The 19,266-nt window shown below is 40.2% G+C and overlaps 1 protein-coding gene across 1 annotated transcript in view; it reads left to right on the top strand.

Moving 5' to 3' along the window:
- LOC145297683 (putative serine protease F56F10.1) overlaps window positions 1-19,266 on the top strand; it is a 121,049-nt gene that overhangs the window by 34,813 nt on the left and 66,970 nt on the right. The window lies entirely within an intron of this gene.

A 19,266-nucleotide genomic window follows, 5' to 3' on the forward strand; every position in this document is an offset into this window, starting at 1 on the left:
CAGATTCATGTTATAGTTTGAAGACCTACCAAGTGTGATGGAGGATAGTGAGATGGCATGAGAGTCTGGAGGATCCATGACATGACTAGATGATGATGATGATAGTATTATTAGTTTCTGTTTATTTTAACAATCATCATCATCACGGTTGTCACTTATCGATGAGGATGATGGTTGTATTCTAGTTTGAATGCTTCTTAGATGCTTCTGCAGAATATTGGTTTTATATGAAACAAAAACACTTCATGTAAAACTATTTTGTACTTATATGTAATGTGAAAATTATGAATTCAAAAAATTTTGAAAATAATTCAGTGCTAGATCTATTTTTCACAAAAAATCATAGTCACTAGTGATTGGACATTTTCTATTTTTTCAGTACAAATTTCAAGAAAAGCAAGGGAGATAAGTCAGTTTGTCATACTGAATTGGTTGCATAACTGTTCCACATTAAAACATGCAATAAGACCTGATAAAGTCTTTTTTTACTTGTAATTATTTTTCTGCAGAATCATTTTTTTATAATATTTGGAATTTATACTAATTTCGCCATGACAAATAAGTATGTAAAATGTTTTTACCTGAAACGCATCTGTTTAAAATCTCACTATTCTGCAAATGTACCAACGCTGTGCATTTGTGTATGCAATGTTGCAATCCAAACCACAAATTTTCCTTCACAAATCCATGTGTTATAATGTCATGGAGATCCTAGACAACTGATGAAGATGCATAAGTTGAAAACCTTGTCTGCTGAATTGATTGTTCGCTTCATTAGATTCTTCTACCCAAGAACTCTGTTAGGACTTGTTGTTCCATTGACCTTCATCTGATTCCTCACCTAAGATCTTGTTGAGTTGATTGCCCTTGGTTTGCACCTCTAATGGTATTATTCTCAAGTTTAACAAAGTGCCCAAGCTTAATCAAAATGTTCAGGTGTTAATATTAGATGCAATCATTCTAATATTTAATGCAATCATTCTAATACATGTCAATGTGTGGTGCAATCATTCTAATACATGTTAATATGTATTGAAATCATTCTACGACATGTCAATGTGCGGTGCAATCATTCTACGACATGTCAATGTGCGGTGCAATCATTCTACGACATGTCAATGTGTGGTGCAATCATTCTACTACATGTTAATGTGTGGTGCAATCATTCTACTACATGTCAATGTGTGGTGCAATAATTCTACCACATGTCAATGTGTGGTGCAATCATTCTACGACATGTCAATGTGTGGTGCAATCATTCTACGACATGTCAATGTGTGGTGCAATCATTCTACGACATGTCAATGTGTGGTGCAATCATTCTACTACATGTCAATTTGTGGTGCAATCATTCTACGACATGTCAATGTGTGGTGCAATCATTCTACGACATGTCAATGTGTGGTGCAATCATTCTACGACATGTCAATGTGTGGTGCAATAATTCTACCACATGTCAATGTGTGGTGCAATCATTCTACGACATGTCAATGTGTGGTGCAATCATTCTACGACATGTCAATGTGTGGTGCAATCATTCTACTACATGTCAATGTGTGGTGCAATCATTCTACGACATGTCAATGTGTGGTGCAATCATTCTACGACATGTCAATGTGTGGTGCAATCATTCTACGACATGTCAATGTGTGGTGCAATCATTCTACGACATGTCAATGTGTGGTGCAATCATTCTACTACATGTCAATCTGTGGTGCAATCATTCTACGACATGTCAATGTGTGGTGCAATCATTCTACGACATGTCAATGTGCGGTGCAATGATTCTACGACATGTCAATGTGCGGTGCAATCATTCTACTACATGTCAATGTGTGGTGCAATCATTCTACGACATGTCAATGTGCAGTGCAATCATTCTACTACATGTCAATGTGTGGTGCAATCATTCTACGACATGTCAATGTGCGGTGCAATCATTCTACGACATGTCAATGTGTGGTGCAATAATTCTACCACATGTCAATGTGTGGTGCAATCATTCTACGACATGTCAATGTGTGGTGCAATCATTCTACTACATGTCAATGTGTGGTGCAATCATTCTACGACATGTCAATGTGTGGTGCAATCATTCTACGACATGTCAATGTGTGGTTCAATCATTCTACTACATGTCAATCTGTGGTGCAATCATTCTACTACATGTCAATGTGTGGTGCAATCATTCTACTACATGTCAATGTGCGGTGCAATCATTCTACTACATGTCAATGTGTGGTGCAATCATTCTACGACATGTCAATGTGTGGTGCAATCATTCTACGACATGTCAATGTGTGGTGCAATCATTCTACGACATGTCAATGTGTGGTGCAATCATTCTACTACATGTCAATGTGTGGTGCAATAATTCTACCACATGTCAATGTGTGGTGCAATCATTCTACGAAATGTCAATGTGTGGTGCAATCATTCTACGACATGTCAATGTGTGGTGCAATCATTCTACGACATGTCAATGTGTGGTGCAATAATTCCACTACATGTCAATCTGTGGTGCAATCATTCTACGACATGTCAATGTGTGGTGCAATCATTCTACGACATGTCAATGTGTGGTGCAATCATTCTACGACATGTCAATGTGTGGTGCAATCATTCTACTACATGTCAATGTGTGGTGCAATCATTCTACTACATGTCAATGTGTGGTGCAATCATTCTACGACATGTCAATGTGTGGTGCAATCATTCTACGACATGTCAATGTGTGGTGCAATCATTCTACTACATGTCAATGTGTGGTGCAATCATTCTACTACATGTCAATGTGTGGTGCAATCATTCTACGACATGTCAATGTGTGGTGCAATCATTCTACTACATGTCAATGTGTGGTGCAATCATTCTACGACATGTCAATGTGTGGTGCAATCATTCTACGACATGTCAATGTGTGGTGCAATCATTCTACGACATGTCAATGTGTGGTGCAATCAGTCTACGACATGTCAATGTGTGGTGCAATCATTCTACGACATGTCAATGTGTGGTGCAATCATTCTACTACATGTCAATGTGTGGTGCAATCATTCTACGACATGTCAATGTGTGGTGCAATCATTCTACGACATGTCAATGTGTGGTGCAATCATTCTACGACATGTCAATGTGTGGTGCAATCATTCTACGACATGTCAATGTGTGGTGCAATCATTCTACGACATGTCAATGTGTGGTGCAATCATTCTACTCCATGTCAATCTGTGGTGCAATAATTCTACTACATGTCAATGTGTGGTGCAGTCATTCTACGACATGTCAATGTGTGGTGCAATCATTCTACTACATGTCAATGTGTGGTGCAATCATTCTACTACATGTCAATGTGTGGTGCAATCATTCTACGACATGTCAATGTGTGGTGCAATCATTCTACGACATGTCAATGTGTGGTGCAATCATTCTACGACATGTCAATGTGTGGTGCAATCATTCTACGACATGTCAATGTGTGGTGCAATCATTCTACTACATGTCAATCTGTGGTGCAATCATTCTACGACATGTCAATGTGTGGTGCAATCATTCTACGACATGTCAATGTGTGGTGCAATCATTCTATGACATGTCAATGTGTGGTGCAATCATTCTACGACATGTCAATGTGTGGTGCAATCATTCTACGACATGTCAATGTGTGGTGCAATCATTCTACGACATGTCAATGTGTGGTGCAATAATTCTACTACATGTCAATGTGTGGTGCAATAATTCTACTTCATGTCAATGTGTGGTGCAATCATTCTACGACATGTCAATGTGTGGTGCAATCATTCTACGACATGTCAATGTGTGGTGCAATCATTCTACGACATGTCAATGTGTGGTGCAATCATTCTACGACATGTCAATGTGTGGTGCAATCATTCTACTACATGTCAATGTGTGGTGCAATCATTCTACGACATGTCAATGTGTGGTGCAATCATTCTACGACATGTCAATGTGTGGTGCAATCATTCTACGACATGTCAATGTGTGGTGCAATCATTCTACGACATGTCAATGTGTGGTGCAATCATTCTACGACATGTCAATGTGTGGTGCAATCATTCTACGACATGTCAATGTGTGGTGCAATCATTCTACGACATGTCAATGTGTGGTGCAATCATTCTACGACATGTCAATGTGTTGTGCAATCATTCTACGACATGTCAATGTGTGGTGCAATCATTCTACTACATGTCAATGTGTGGTGCAATCATTCTACTACATGTCAATGTGTGGTGCAATCATTCTACGACATGTCAATGTGTGGTGCAATCATTCTACTACATGTCAATGTGTGGTGCAATCATTCTACTACATGTCAATGTGTGGTGCAATCATTCTACGACATGTCAATGTGTGGTGCAATCATTCTACGACATGTCAATGTGTGGTGCAATCATTCTACTACATGTCAATGTGTGGTGCAATCATTCTACGACATGTCAATGTGTGGTGCAATCATTCTACGACATGTCAATGTGTGGTTCAATCATTCTACTACATGTCAATCTGTGGTGCAATCATTCTACTACATGTCAATGTGTGGTGCAATCATTCTACTACATGTCAATGTGCGGTGCAATCATTCTACTACATGTCAATGTGTGGTGCAATCATTCTACGACATGTCAATGTGTGGTGCAATCATTCTACGACATGTCAATGTGTGGTGCAATCATTCTACGACATGTCAATGTGTGGTGCAATCATTCTACTACATGTCAATGTGTGGTGCAATAATTCTACCACATGTCAATGTGTGGTGCAATCATTCTACGACATGTCAATGTGTGGTGCAATCATTCTACGGCCACTCAATGTGTGGTGAAATCATTCTACTACATGTCAATGTGTGGTGCAATCATTCTACTACATGTCAATGTGTGGTGCAATCATTCTACGACATGTCAATGTGTGGTGCAATCATTCTACGACATGTCAATGTGTGGTTCAATCATTCTACTACATGTCAATCTGTGGTGCAATCATTCTACTACATGTCAATCTGTGGTGCAATCATTCTACTACATGTCAATGTGCGGTGCAATCATTCTACTACATGTCAATGTGTGGTGCAATCATTCTACGACATGTCAATGTGTGGTGCAATCATTCTACGACATGTCAATGTGTGGTGCAATCATTCTACGACATGTCAATGTGTGGTGCAATCATTCTACTACATGTCAATGTGTGGTGCAATAATTCTACCACATGTCAATGTGTGGTGCAATCATTCTACGACATGTCAATGTGTGGTGCAATCATTCTACGACATGTCAATGTGTGGTGCAATCATTCTACGACATGTCAATGTGTGGTGCAATCATTCTACTACATGTCAATCTGTGGTGCAATCATTCTACGACATGTCAATGTGTGGTGCAATCATTCTACGACATGTCAATGTGTGGTGCAATCATTCTACGACATGTCAATGTGTGGTGCAATCATTCTACTACATGTCAATGTGTGGTGCAATCATTCTACTTCATGTCAATGTGTGGTGCAATCATTCTACGACATGTCAATGTGTGGTGCAATCATTCTACGACATGTCAATGTGTGGTGCAATCATTCTACGACATGTCAATGTGTGGTGCAATCATTCTACGACATGTCAATGTGTGGTGCAATCATTCTACTACATGTCAATGTGTGGTGCAATCATTCTACGACATGTCAATGTGTGGTGCAATCATTCTACGACATGTCAATGTGTGGTGCAATCATTCTACGACATGTCAATGTGTGGTGCAATCATTCTACGACATGTAAATGTGTGGTGCAATCATTCTACGACATGTCAATGTGTGGTGCAATCATTCTACGACATGTCAATGTGTGGTGCAATCATTCTACGACATGTCAATGTGTTGTGCAATCATTCTACGACATGTCAATGTGTGGTGCAATCATTCTACTACATGTCAATGTGTGGTGCAATCATTCTACTACATGTCAATGTGTGGTGCAATCATTCTACTACATGTCAATGTGTGGTGCAATCATTCTACGACATGTCAATGTGTGGTGCAATCATTCTACTACATGTCAATGTGTGGTGCAATCATTCTACTACATGTCAATGTGTGGTGCAATCATTCTACGACATGTCAATGTGTGGTGCAATCATTCTACGACATGTCAATGTGTGGTGCAATCATTCTACTACATGTCAATGTGTGGTGCAATCATTCTACGACATGTCAATGTGTGGTGCAATCATTCTACGACATGTCAATGTGTGGTTCAATCATTCTACTACATGTCAATCTGTGGTGCAATCATTCTACTACATGTCAATGTGTGGTGCAATCATTCTACTACATGTCAATGTGCGGTGCAATCATTCTACTACATATCAATGTGCGGTGCAATCATTCTACGACATGTCAATGTGTGGTGCAATCATTCTACGACATGTCAATGTGTGGTGCAATCATTCTACGACATGTCAATGTGTGGTGCAATCATTCTACTACATGTCAATGTGTGGTGCAATAATTCTACCACATGTCAATGTGTGGTGCAATCATTCTACGACATGTCAATGTGTGGTGCAATCATTCTACGACATGTCAATGTGTGGTGAAATCATTCTACTACATGTCAATGTGTGGTGCAATCATTCTACTACATGTCAATGTGTGGTGCAATCATTCTACGACATGTCAATGTGTGGTGCAATCATTCTACGACATGTCAATGTGTGGTTCAATCATTCTACTACAAGTCAATCTGTGGTGCAATCATTCTACTACATGTCAATGTGTGGTGCAATCATTCTACTACATGTCAATGTGCGGTGCAATCATTCTACTACATGTCAATGTGCGGTGCAATCATTCTACGACATGTCCATGTGTGGTGCAATCATTCTACGACATGTCAATGTGTGGTGCAATCATTCTACTACATGTCAATGTGTGGTGCAATAATTCTACCACATGTCAATGTGTGGTGCAATCATTCTACGACATGTCAATGTGTGGTGCAATCATTCTACGACATGTCAATGTGTGGTGCAATCATTCTACGACATGTCAATGTGTGGTGCAATCATTCTACTACATGTCAATCTGTGGTGCAATCATTCTACGACATGTCAATGTGTGGTGCAATCATTCTACGACATGTCAATGTGTGGTGCAATCATTCTACTACATGTCAATGTGTGGTGCAATCATTCTACTACATGTCAATGTGTGGTGCAATCATTCTACGACATGTCAATGTGTGGTGCAATCATTCTACGACATGTCAATGTGTGGTGCAATCATTCTACTACATGTCAATGTGTGGTGCAATCATTCTACTACATGTCAATGTGTGGTGCAATCATTCTACGACATGTCAATGTGTGGTGCAATCATTCTACTACATGTCAATGTGTGGTGCAATCATTCTACGACATGTCAATGTGTGGTGCAATCATTCTACGACATGTCAATGTGTGGTGCAATCATTCTACGACATGTCAATGTGTGGTGCAATCAGTCTACGACATGTCAATGTGTGGTGCAATCATTCTACGACATGTCAATGTGTGGTGCATTCATTCTACTACATGTCAATGTGTGGTGCAATCATTCTACGACATGTCAATGTGTGGTGCAATCATTCTACGACATGTCAATGTGTGGTGCAATCATTCTACGACATGTCAATGTGTGGTGCAATCATTCTACGACATGTCAATGTGTGGTGCAATCATTCTACGACATGTCAATGTGTGGTGCAATCATTCTACTCCATGTCAATCTGTGGTGCAATCATTCTACTACATGTCAATGTGTGGTGCAGTCATTCTACGACATGTCAATGTGTGGTGCAATCATTCTACTACATGTCAATGTGTGGTGCAATCATTCTACTACATGTCAATGTGTGGTGCAATCATTCTACGACATGTCAATGTGTGGTGCAATCATTCTACGACATGTCAATGTGTGGTGCAATCATTCTACGACATGTCAATGTGTGGTGCAATCATTCTACGACATGTCAATGTGTGGTGCAATCATTCTACTACATGTCAATCTGTGGTGCAATCATTCTACGACATGTCAATGTGTGGTGCAATCATTCTACGACATGTCAATGTGTGGTGCAATCATTCTACGACATGTCAATGTGTGGTGCAATCATTCTACGACATGTCAATGTGTGGTGCAATCATTCTACGACATGTCAATGTGTGGTGCAATCATTCTACGACATGTCAATGTGTGGTGCAATCATTCTACTACATGTCAATGTGTGGTGCAATCATTCTACTTCATGTCAATGTGTGGTGCAATCATTCTACGACATGTCAATGTGTGGTGCAATCATTCTACGACATGTCAATGTGTGGTGCAATCATTCTACGACATGTCAATGTGTGGTGCAATCATTCTACGACATGTAAATGTGTGGTGCAATCATTCTACGACATGTCAATGTGTGGTGCAATCATTCTACGACATGTCAATGTGTGGTGCAATCATTCTACTACATGTCAATGTGCGTAGCAATCATTCTACTACATGTCAATGTGCGTAGCAATCATTCTACTACATGTCAATGTGTGGTGCAATCATTCTACTACATGTCAATGTGCGGTGCAATCATTCTACTACATGTCAATGTGCGGTGCAATCATTCTACTACATGTCAATGTGCGTAGCAATCATTCTACTACATGTCAATGTGTGGTGCAATCATTCTACGACATGTCAATGTGTGGTGCAATCATTCTACGACATGTCAATGTGTGGTGCAATCATTCTACTACATGTCAATGTGTGGTGCAATCATTCTACGACATGTCAATGTGTGGTGCAATCATTCTACGACATGTCAATGTGTGGTGCAATCATTCTACGACATGTCAATGTGTGGTGCAATCATTCTACGACATGTCAATGTGTGGTGCAATCATTCTACGACATGTCAATGTGTGGTGCAATCATTCTACGACATGTCAATGTGTGGTGCAATCATTCTACGACATGTCAATGTGTGGTGCAATCATTCTACGACATGTCAATGTGTGGTGCAATCATTCTACTACATGTCAATGTGTGGTGCAATCATTCTACTACATGTCAATGTGTGGTGCAATCATTCTACGACATGTCAATGTGTGGTGCAATCATTCTACGACATGTCAATGTGTGGTGCAATCATTCTACTACATGTCAATGTGTGGTGCAATCATTCTACTACATGTCAATGTGTGGTGCAATCATTCTACGACATGTCAATGTGTGGTGCAATCATTCTACGACATGTCAATGTGTGGTGCAATCATTCTACGAAATGTCAATGTGTGGTGCAATCATTCTACGACATGTCAATGTGTGGTGCAATCATTCTACGACATGTCAATGTGTGGTGCAATCATTCTACGACATGTCAATGTGTGGTGCAATCATTCTACTACATGTCAATGTGTGGTGCAATCATTCTACGACATGTCAATGTGTGGTGCAATCATTCTACGACATGTCAATGTGTGGTGCAATCATTCTACTACATGTCAATGTGTTGTGCAATCATTCTACGACATGTCAATGTGTGGTGCAATCATTCTACTACATGTCAATGTGTGGTGCAATCATTCTACTACATGTCAATGTGTGGTGCAATCATTCTACTACATGTCAATGTGTGGTGCAATCATTCTACTACATGTCAATGTGTGGTGCAATCATTCTACGACATGTCAATGTGTGGTGCAATCATTCTACTACATGTCAATGTGTGGTGCAATAATTCTACGACATGTCAATGTGTGGTGCAATCATTCTACGACATGTCAATGTGTGGTGCAATCATTCTACGACATGTCAATGTGTGGTGCAATCATTCTTCGACATGTCAATGTGTGGTGCAATCATTCTACTACATGTCAATCTGTGGTGCAATCATTCTACTACATGTCAATGTGTGGTGCAATAATTCTACCACATGTCAATGTGTGGTGCAATCATTCTACGACATGTCAATGTGTGGTGCAATCATTCTACGACATGTCAATGTGTGGTGCAATCATTCTACGACATGTCAATGTGTGGTGCAATCATTCTACTACATGTCAATCTGTGGTGCAATCATTCTACGACATGTCAATGTGTGGTGCAATCATTCTACGACATGTCAATGTGTGGTGCAATCATTCTACGACATGTCAATGTGTGGTGCAATCATTCTACTACATGTCAATGTGTGGTGCAATCATTCTACTACATGTCAATGTGTGGTGCAATCATTCTACGACATGTCAATGTGTGGTGCAATCATTCTACGACATGTCAATGTGTGGTGCAATCATTCTACTACATGTCAATGTGTGGTGCAATCATTCTACTACATGTCAATGTGTGGTGCAATCATTCTACGACATGTCAATGTGTGGTGCAATCATTCTACTACATGTCAATGTGTGGTGCAATCATTCTACGACATGTCAATGTGTGGTGCAATCATTCTACGACATGTCAATGTGTGGTGCAATCATTCTACGACATGTCAATGTGTGGTGCAATCAGTCTACGACATGTCAATGTGTGGTGCAATCATTCTACGACATGTCAATGTGTGGTGCAATCATTCTACGACATGTCAATGTGTGGTGCAATCATTCTACGACATGTCAATGTGTGGTGCAATCATTCTACTACATGTCAATGTGTGGTGCAATCATTCTACGACATGTCAATGTGTGGTGCAATCATTCTACGACATGTCAATGTGTGGTGCAATCATTCTACTACATGTCAATGTGTTGTGCAATCATTCTACGACATGTCAATGTGTGGTGCAATCATTCTACTACATGTCAATGTGTGGTGCAATCATTCTACTACATGTCAATGTGTGGTGCAATCATTCTACTACATGTCAATGTGTGGTGCAATCATTCTACTACATGTCAATGTGTGGTGCAATCATTCTACGACATGTCAATGTGTGGTGCAATCATTCTACTACATGTCAATGTGTGGTGCAATAATTCTACGACATGTCAATGTGTGGTGCAATCATTCTACGACATGTCAATGTGTGGTGCAATCATTCTACGACATGTCAATGTGTGGTGCAATCATTCTTCGACATGTCAATGTGTGGTGCAATCATTCTACTACATGTCAATCTGTGGTGCAATCATTCTACTACATGTCAATGTGTGGTGCAATAATTCTACCACATGTCAATGTGTGGTGCAATCATTCTACGACATGTCAATGTGTGGTGCAATCATTCTACGACATGTCAATGTGTGGTGCAATCATTCTACGACATGTCAATGTGTGGTGCAATCATTCTACTACATGTCAATCTGTGGTGCAATCATTCTACGACATGTCAATGTGTGGTGCAATCATTCTACGACATGTCAATGTGTGGTGCAATCATTCTACGACATGTCAATGTGTGGTGCAATCATTCTACTACATGTCAATGTGTGGTGCAATCATTCTACTACATGTCAATGTGTGGTGCAATCATTCTACGACATGTCAATGTGTGGTGCAATCATTCTACGACATGTCAATGTGTGGTGCAATCATTCTACTACATGTCAATGTGTGGTGCAATCATTCTACTACATGTCAATGTGTGGTGCAATCATTCTACGACATGTCAATGTGTGGTGCAATCATTCTACTACATGTCAATGTGTGGTGCAATCATTCTACGACATGTCAATGTGTGGTGCAATCATTCTACGACATGTCAATGTGTGGTGCAATCATTCTACGACATGTCAATGTGTGGTGCAATCAGTCTACGACATGTCAATGTGTGGTGCAATCATTCTACGACATGTCAATGTGTGGTGCATTCATTCTACTACATGTCAATGTGTGGTGCAATCATTCTACGACATGTCAATGTGTGGTGCAATCATTCTACGACATGTCAATGTGTGGTGCAATCATTCTACGACATGTCAATGTGTGGTGCAATCATTCTACGACATGTCAATGTGTGGTGCAATCAGTCTACGACATGTCAATGTGTGGTGCAATCATTCTACGACATGTCAATGTGTGGTGCAATCATTCTACTACATGTCAATGTGTGGTGCAATCATTCTACGACATGTCAATGTGTGGTGCAATCATTCTACGACATGTCAATGTGTGGTGCAATCATTCTACGACATGTCAATGTGTGGTGCAATCATTCTACGACATGTCAATGTGTGGTGCAATCATTCTACGACATGTCAATGTGTGGTGCAATCATTCTACTCCATGTCAATCTGTGGTGCAATAATTCTACTACATGTCAATGTGTGGTGCAGTCATTCTACGACATGTCAATGTGTGGTGCAATCATTCTACTACATGTCAATGTGTGGTGCAATCATTCTACTACATGTCAATGTGTGGTGCAATCATTCTACGACATGTCAATGTGTGGTGCAATCATTCTACGACATGTCAATGTGTGGTGCAATCATTCTACGACATGTCAATGTGTGGTGCAATCATTCTACGACATGTCAATGTGTGGTGCAATCATTCTACTACATGTCAATCTGTGGTGCAATCATTCTACGACATGTCAATGTGTGGTGCAATCATTCTACGACATGTCAATGTGTGGTGCAATCATTCTATGACATGTCAATGTGTGGTGCAATCATTCTACGACATGTCAATGTGTGGTGCAATCATTCTACGACATGTCAATGTGTGGTGCAATCATTCTACGACATGTCAATGTGTGGTGCAATAATTCTACTACATGTCAATGTGTGGTGCAATAATTCTACTTCATGTCAATGTGTGGTGCAATCATTCTACGACATGTCAATGTGTGGTGCAATCATTCTACGACATGTCAATGTGTGGTGCAATCATTCTACGACATGTCAATGTGTGGTGCAATCATTCTACGACATGTCAATGTGTGGTGCAATCATTCTACTACATGTCAATGTGTATTGCAATCATTCTACGACATGTCAATGTGTGGTGCAATCATTCTACGAAATGTCAATGTGTGGTGCAATCATTCTACGACATGTCAATGTGTGGTGCAATCATTCTACGACATGTCAATGTGTGGTGCAATCATTCTACGACATGTCAATGTGTGGTGCAATCATTCTACGACATGTCAATGTGTGGTGCAATCATTCTACGACATGTCAATGTGTGGTGCAATCATTCTACGACATGTCAATGTGTTGTGCAATCATTCTACGACATGTCAATGTGTGGTGCAATCATTCTACTACATGTCAATGTGTGGTGCAATCATTCTACTACATGTCAATGTGTGGTGCAATCATTCTACGACATGTCAATGTGTGGTGCAATCATTCTACTACATGTCAATGTGTGGTGCAATCATTCTACTACATGTCAATGTGTGGTGCAATCATTCTACGACATGTCAATGTGTGGTGCAATCATTCTACGACATGTCAATGTGTGGTGCAATCATTCTACTACATGTCAATGTGTGGTGCAATCATTCTACGACATGTCAATGTGTGGTGCAATCATTCTACGACATGTCAATGTGTGGTTCAATCATTCTACTACATGTCAATCTGTGGTGCAATCATTCTACTACATGTCAATGTGTGGTGCAATCATTCTACTACATGTCAATGTGCGGTGCAATCATTCTACTACATGTCAATGTGTGGTGCAATCATTCTACGACATGTCAATGTGTGGTGCAATCATTCTACGACATGTCAATGTGTGGTGCAATCATTCTACGACATGTCAATGTGTGGTGCAATCATTCTACTACATGTCAATGTGTGGTGCAATAATTCTACCACATGTCAATGTGTGGTGCAATCATTCTACGACATGTCAATGTGTGGTGCAATCATTCTACGACATGTCAATGTGTGGTGAAATCATTCTACTACATGTCAATGTGTGGTGCAATCATTCTACTACATGTCAATGTGTGGTGCAATCATTCTACGACATGTCAATGTGTGGTGCAATCATTCTACGACATGTCAATGTGTGGTTCAATCATTCTACTACATGTCAATCTGTGGTGCAATCATTCTACTACATGTCAATCTGTGGTGCAATCATTCTACTACATGTCAATGTGCGGTGCAATCATTCTACTACATGTCAATGTGTGGTGCAATCATTCTACGACATGTCAATGTGTGGTGCAATCATTCTACGACATGTCAATGTGTGGTGCAATCATTCTACGACATGTCAATGTGTGGTGCAATCATTCTACTACATGTCAATGTGTGGTGCAATAATTCTACCACATGTCAATGTGTGGTGCAATCATTCTACGACATGTCAATGTGTGGTGCAATCATTCTACGACATGTCAATGTGTGGTGCAATCATTCTACGACATGTCAATGTGTGGTGCAATCATTCTACTACATGTCAATCTGTGGTGCAATCATTCTACGACATGTCAATGTGTGGTGCAATCATTCTACGACATGTCAATGTGTGGTGCAATCATTCTACGACATGTCAATGTGTGGTGCAATCATTCTACTACATGTCAATGTGTGGTGCAATCATTCTACTTCATGTCAATGTGTGGTGCAATCATTCTACGACATGTCAATGTGTGGTGCAATCATTCTACGACATGTCAATGTGTGGTGCAATCATTCTACGACATGTCAATGTGTGGTGCAATCATTCTACGACATGTCAATGTGTGGTGCAATCATTCTACTACATGTCAATGTGTGGTGCAATCATTCTACGACATGTCAATGTGTGGTGCAATCATTCTACGACATGTCAATGTGTGGTGCAATCATTCTACGACATGTCAATGTGTGGTGCAATCATTCTACGACATGTAAATGTGTGGTGCAATCATTCTACGACATGTCAATGTGTGGTGCAATCATTCTACGACATGTCAATGTGTGGTGCAATCATTCTACGACATGTCAATGTGTTGTGCAATCATTCTACGACATGTCAATGTGTGGTGCAATCATTCTACTACATGTCAATGTGTGGTGCAATCATTCTACTACATGTCAATGTGTGGTGCAATCATTCTACTACATGTCAATGTGTGGTGCAATCATTCTACGACATGTCAATGTGTGGTGCAATCATTCTACTACATGTCAATGTGTGGTGCAATCATTCTACTACATGTCAATGTGTGGTGCAATCATTCTACGACATGTCAATGTGTGGTGCAATCATTCTACGACATGTCAATGTGTGGTGCAATCATTCTACTACATGTCAATGTGTGGTGCAATCATTCTACGACATGTCAATGTGTGGTGCAATCATTCTACGACATGTCAATGTGTGGTTCAATCATTCTACTACATGTCAATCTGTGGTGCAATCATTCTACTACATGTCAATGTGTGGTGCAATCATTCTACTACATGTCAATGTGCGGTGCAATCATTCTACTACATATCAATGTGCGGTGCAATCATTCTACGACATGTCAATGTGTGGTGCAATCATTCTACGACATGTCAATGTGTGGTGCAATCATTCTACGACATGTCAATGTGTGGTGCAATCATTCTACTACATGTCAATGTGTGGTGCAATAATTCTACCACATGTCAATGTGTGGTGCAATCATTCTACGACATGTCAATGTGTGGTGCAATCATTCTACGACATGTCAATGTGTGGTGAAATCATTCTACTACATGTCAATGTGTGGTGCAATCATTCTACTACATGTCAATGTGTGGTGCAATCATTCTACGACATGTCAATGTGTGGTGCAATCATTCTACGACATGTCAATGTGTGGTTCAATCATTCTACTACAAGTCAATCTGTGGTGCAATCATTCTACTACATGTCAATGTGTGGTGCAATCATTCTACTACATGTCAATGTGCGGTGCAATCATTCTACTACATGTCAATGTGCGGTGCAATCATTCTACGACATGTCCATGTGTGGTGCAATCATTCTACGACATGTCAATGTGTGGTGCAATCATTCTACTACATGTCAATGTGTGGTGCAATAATTCTACCACATGTCAATGTGTGGTGCAATCATTCTACGACATGTCAATGTGTGGTGCAATCATTCTACGACATGTCAATGTGTGGTGCAATCATTCTACTACATGTCAATCTGTGGTGCAATCATTCTACGACATGTCAATGTGTGGTGCAATCATTCTACGACATGTCAATGTGTGGTGCAATCATTCTACGACATGTCAATGTGTGGTGCAATCATTCTACTACATGTCAATGTGTGGTGCAATCATTCTACTACATGTCAATGTGTGGTGCAATCATTCTACGACATGTCAATGTGTGGTGCAATCATTCTACGACATGTCAATGTGTGGTGCAATCATTCTACTACATGTCAATGTGTGGTGCAATCATTCTACTACATGTCAATGTGTGGTGCAATCATTCTACGACATGTCAATGTGTGGTGCAATCATTCTACTACATGTCAATGTGTGGTGCAATCATTCTACGACATGTCAATGTGTGGTGCAATCATTCTACGACATGTCAATGTGTGGTGCAATCATTCTACGACATGTCAATGTGTGGTGCAATCAGTCTACGACATGTCAATGTGTGGTGCAATCATTCTACGACATGTCAATGTGTGGTGCATTCATTCTACTACATGTCAATGTGTGGTGCAATCATTCTACGACATGTCAATGTGTGGTGCAATCATTCTACGACATGTCAATGTGTGGTGCAATCATTCTACGACATGTCAATGTGTGGTGCAATCATTCTACGACATGTCAATGTGTGGTGCAATCATTCTACGACATGTCAATGTGTGGTGCAATCATTCTACTCCATGTCAATCTGTGGTGCAATCATTCTACTACATGTCAATGTGTGGTGCAGTCATTCTACGACATGTCAATGTGTGGTGCAATCATTCTACTACATGTCAATGTGTGGTGCAATCATTCTACTACATGTCAATGTGTGGTGCAATCATTCTACGACATGTCAATGTGTGGTGCAATCATTCTACGACATGTCAATGTGTGGTGCAATCATTCTACGACATGTCAATGTGTGGTGCAATCATTCTACGACATGTCAATGTGTGGTGCAATCATTCTACTACATGTCAATCTGTGGTGCAATCATTCTACGACATGTCAATGTGTGGTGCAATCATTCTACGACATGTCAATGTGTGGTGCAATCATTCTACGACATGTCAATGTGTGGTGCAATCATTCTACGACATGTCAATGTGTGGTGCAATCATTCTACGACATGTCAATGTGTGGTGCAATCATTCTACGACATGTCAATGTGTGGTGCAATCATTCTACTACATGTCAATGTGTGGTGCAATCATTCTACTTCATGTCAATGTGTGGTGCAATCATTCTACGACATGTCAATGTGTGGTGCAATCATTCTACGACATGTCAATGTGTGGTGCAATCATTCTACGACATGTAAATGTGTGGTGCAATCATTCTACGACATGTCAATGTGTGGTGCAATCATTCTACGACATGTCAATGTGTGGTGCAATCATTCTACTACATGTCAATGTGCGTAGCAATCATTCTACTACATGTCAATGTGCGTAGCAATCATTCTACTACATGTCAATGTGTGGTGCAATCATTCTACTACATGTCAATGTGCGGTGCAATCATTCTACTACATGTCAATGTGCGGTGCAATCATTCTACTACATGTCAATGTGCGTAGCAATCATTCTACTACATGTCAATGTGTGGTGCAATCATTCTACGACATGTCAATGTGTGGTGCAATCATTCTACGACATGTCAATGTGTGGTGCAATCATTCTACTACATGTCAATGTGTGGTGCAATCATTCTACGACATGTCAATGTGTGGTGCAATCATTCTACGACATGTCAATGTGTGGTGCAATCATTCTACGACATGTCAATGTGTGGTGCAATCATTCTACGACATGTCAATGTGTGGTGCAATCATTCTACGACATGTCAATGTGTGGTGCAATCATTCTACGACATGTCAATGTGTGGTGCAATCATTCTACGACATGTCAATGTGTGGTGCAATCATTCTACGACATGTCAATGTGTGGTGCAATCATTCTACTACATGTCAATGTGTGGTGCAATCATTCTACTACATGTCAATGTGTGGTGCAATCATTCTACGACATGTCAATGTGTGGTGCAATCATTCTACGACATGTCAATGTGTGGTGCAATCATTCTACTACATGTCAATGTGTGGTGCAATCATTCTACTACATGTCAATGTGTGGTGCAATCATTCTACGACATGTCAATGTGTGGTGCAATCATTCTACGACATGTCAATGTGTGGTGCAATCATTCTACGAAATGTCAATGTGTGGTGCAATCATTCTACGACATGTCAATGTGTGGTGCAATCATTCTACGACATGTCAATGTGTGGTGCAATCATTCTACGACATGTCAATGTGTGGTGCAATCATTGTACTACATGTCAATGTGTGGTGCAATCATTCTACGACATGTCAATGTGTGGTGCAATCATTCTACGACATGTCAATGTGTGGTGCAATCATTCTACTACATGTCAATGTGTTGTGCAATCATTCTACGACATGTCAATGTGTGGTGCAATCATTCTACTACATGTCAATGTGTGGTGCAATCATTCTACTACATGTCAATGTGTGGTGCAATCATTCTACTACATGTCAATGTGTGGTGCAATCATTCTACTACATGTCAATGTGTGGTGCAATCATTCTACGACATGTCAATGTGTGGTGCAATCATTCTACTACATGTCAATGTGTGGTGCAATAATTCTACGACATGTCAATGTGTGGTGCAATCATTCTACGACATGTCAATGTGTGGTGCAATCATTCTACGACATGTCAATGTGTGGTGCAATCATTCTTCGACATGTCAATGTGTGGTGCAATCATTCTACTACATGTCAATCTGTGGTGCAATCATTCTACTACATGTCAATGTGTGGTGCAATAATTCTACCACATGTCAATGTGTGGTGCAATCATTCTACGACATGTCAATGTGTGGTGCAATCATTCTACGACATGTCAATGTGTGGTGCAATCATTCTACGACATGTCAATGTGTGGTGCAATCATTCTACTACATGTCAATCTGTGGTGCAATCATTCTACGACATGTCAATGTGTGGTGCAATCATTCTACGACATGTCAATGTGTGGTGCAATCATTCTACGACATGTCAATGTGTGGTGCAATCATTCTACTACATGTCAATGTGTGGTGCAA

Source organism: Euprymna scolopes, chromosome 18 (assembly GCF_053919585.1).
Source record: "Euprymna scolopes isolate OS-2025 chromosome 18, ASM5391958v1, whole genome shotgun sequence".
NCBI classification, from domain to species: Eukaryota; Metazoa; Mollusca; class Cephalopoda; order Sepiida; family Sepiolidae; genus Euprymna; species Euprymna scolopes.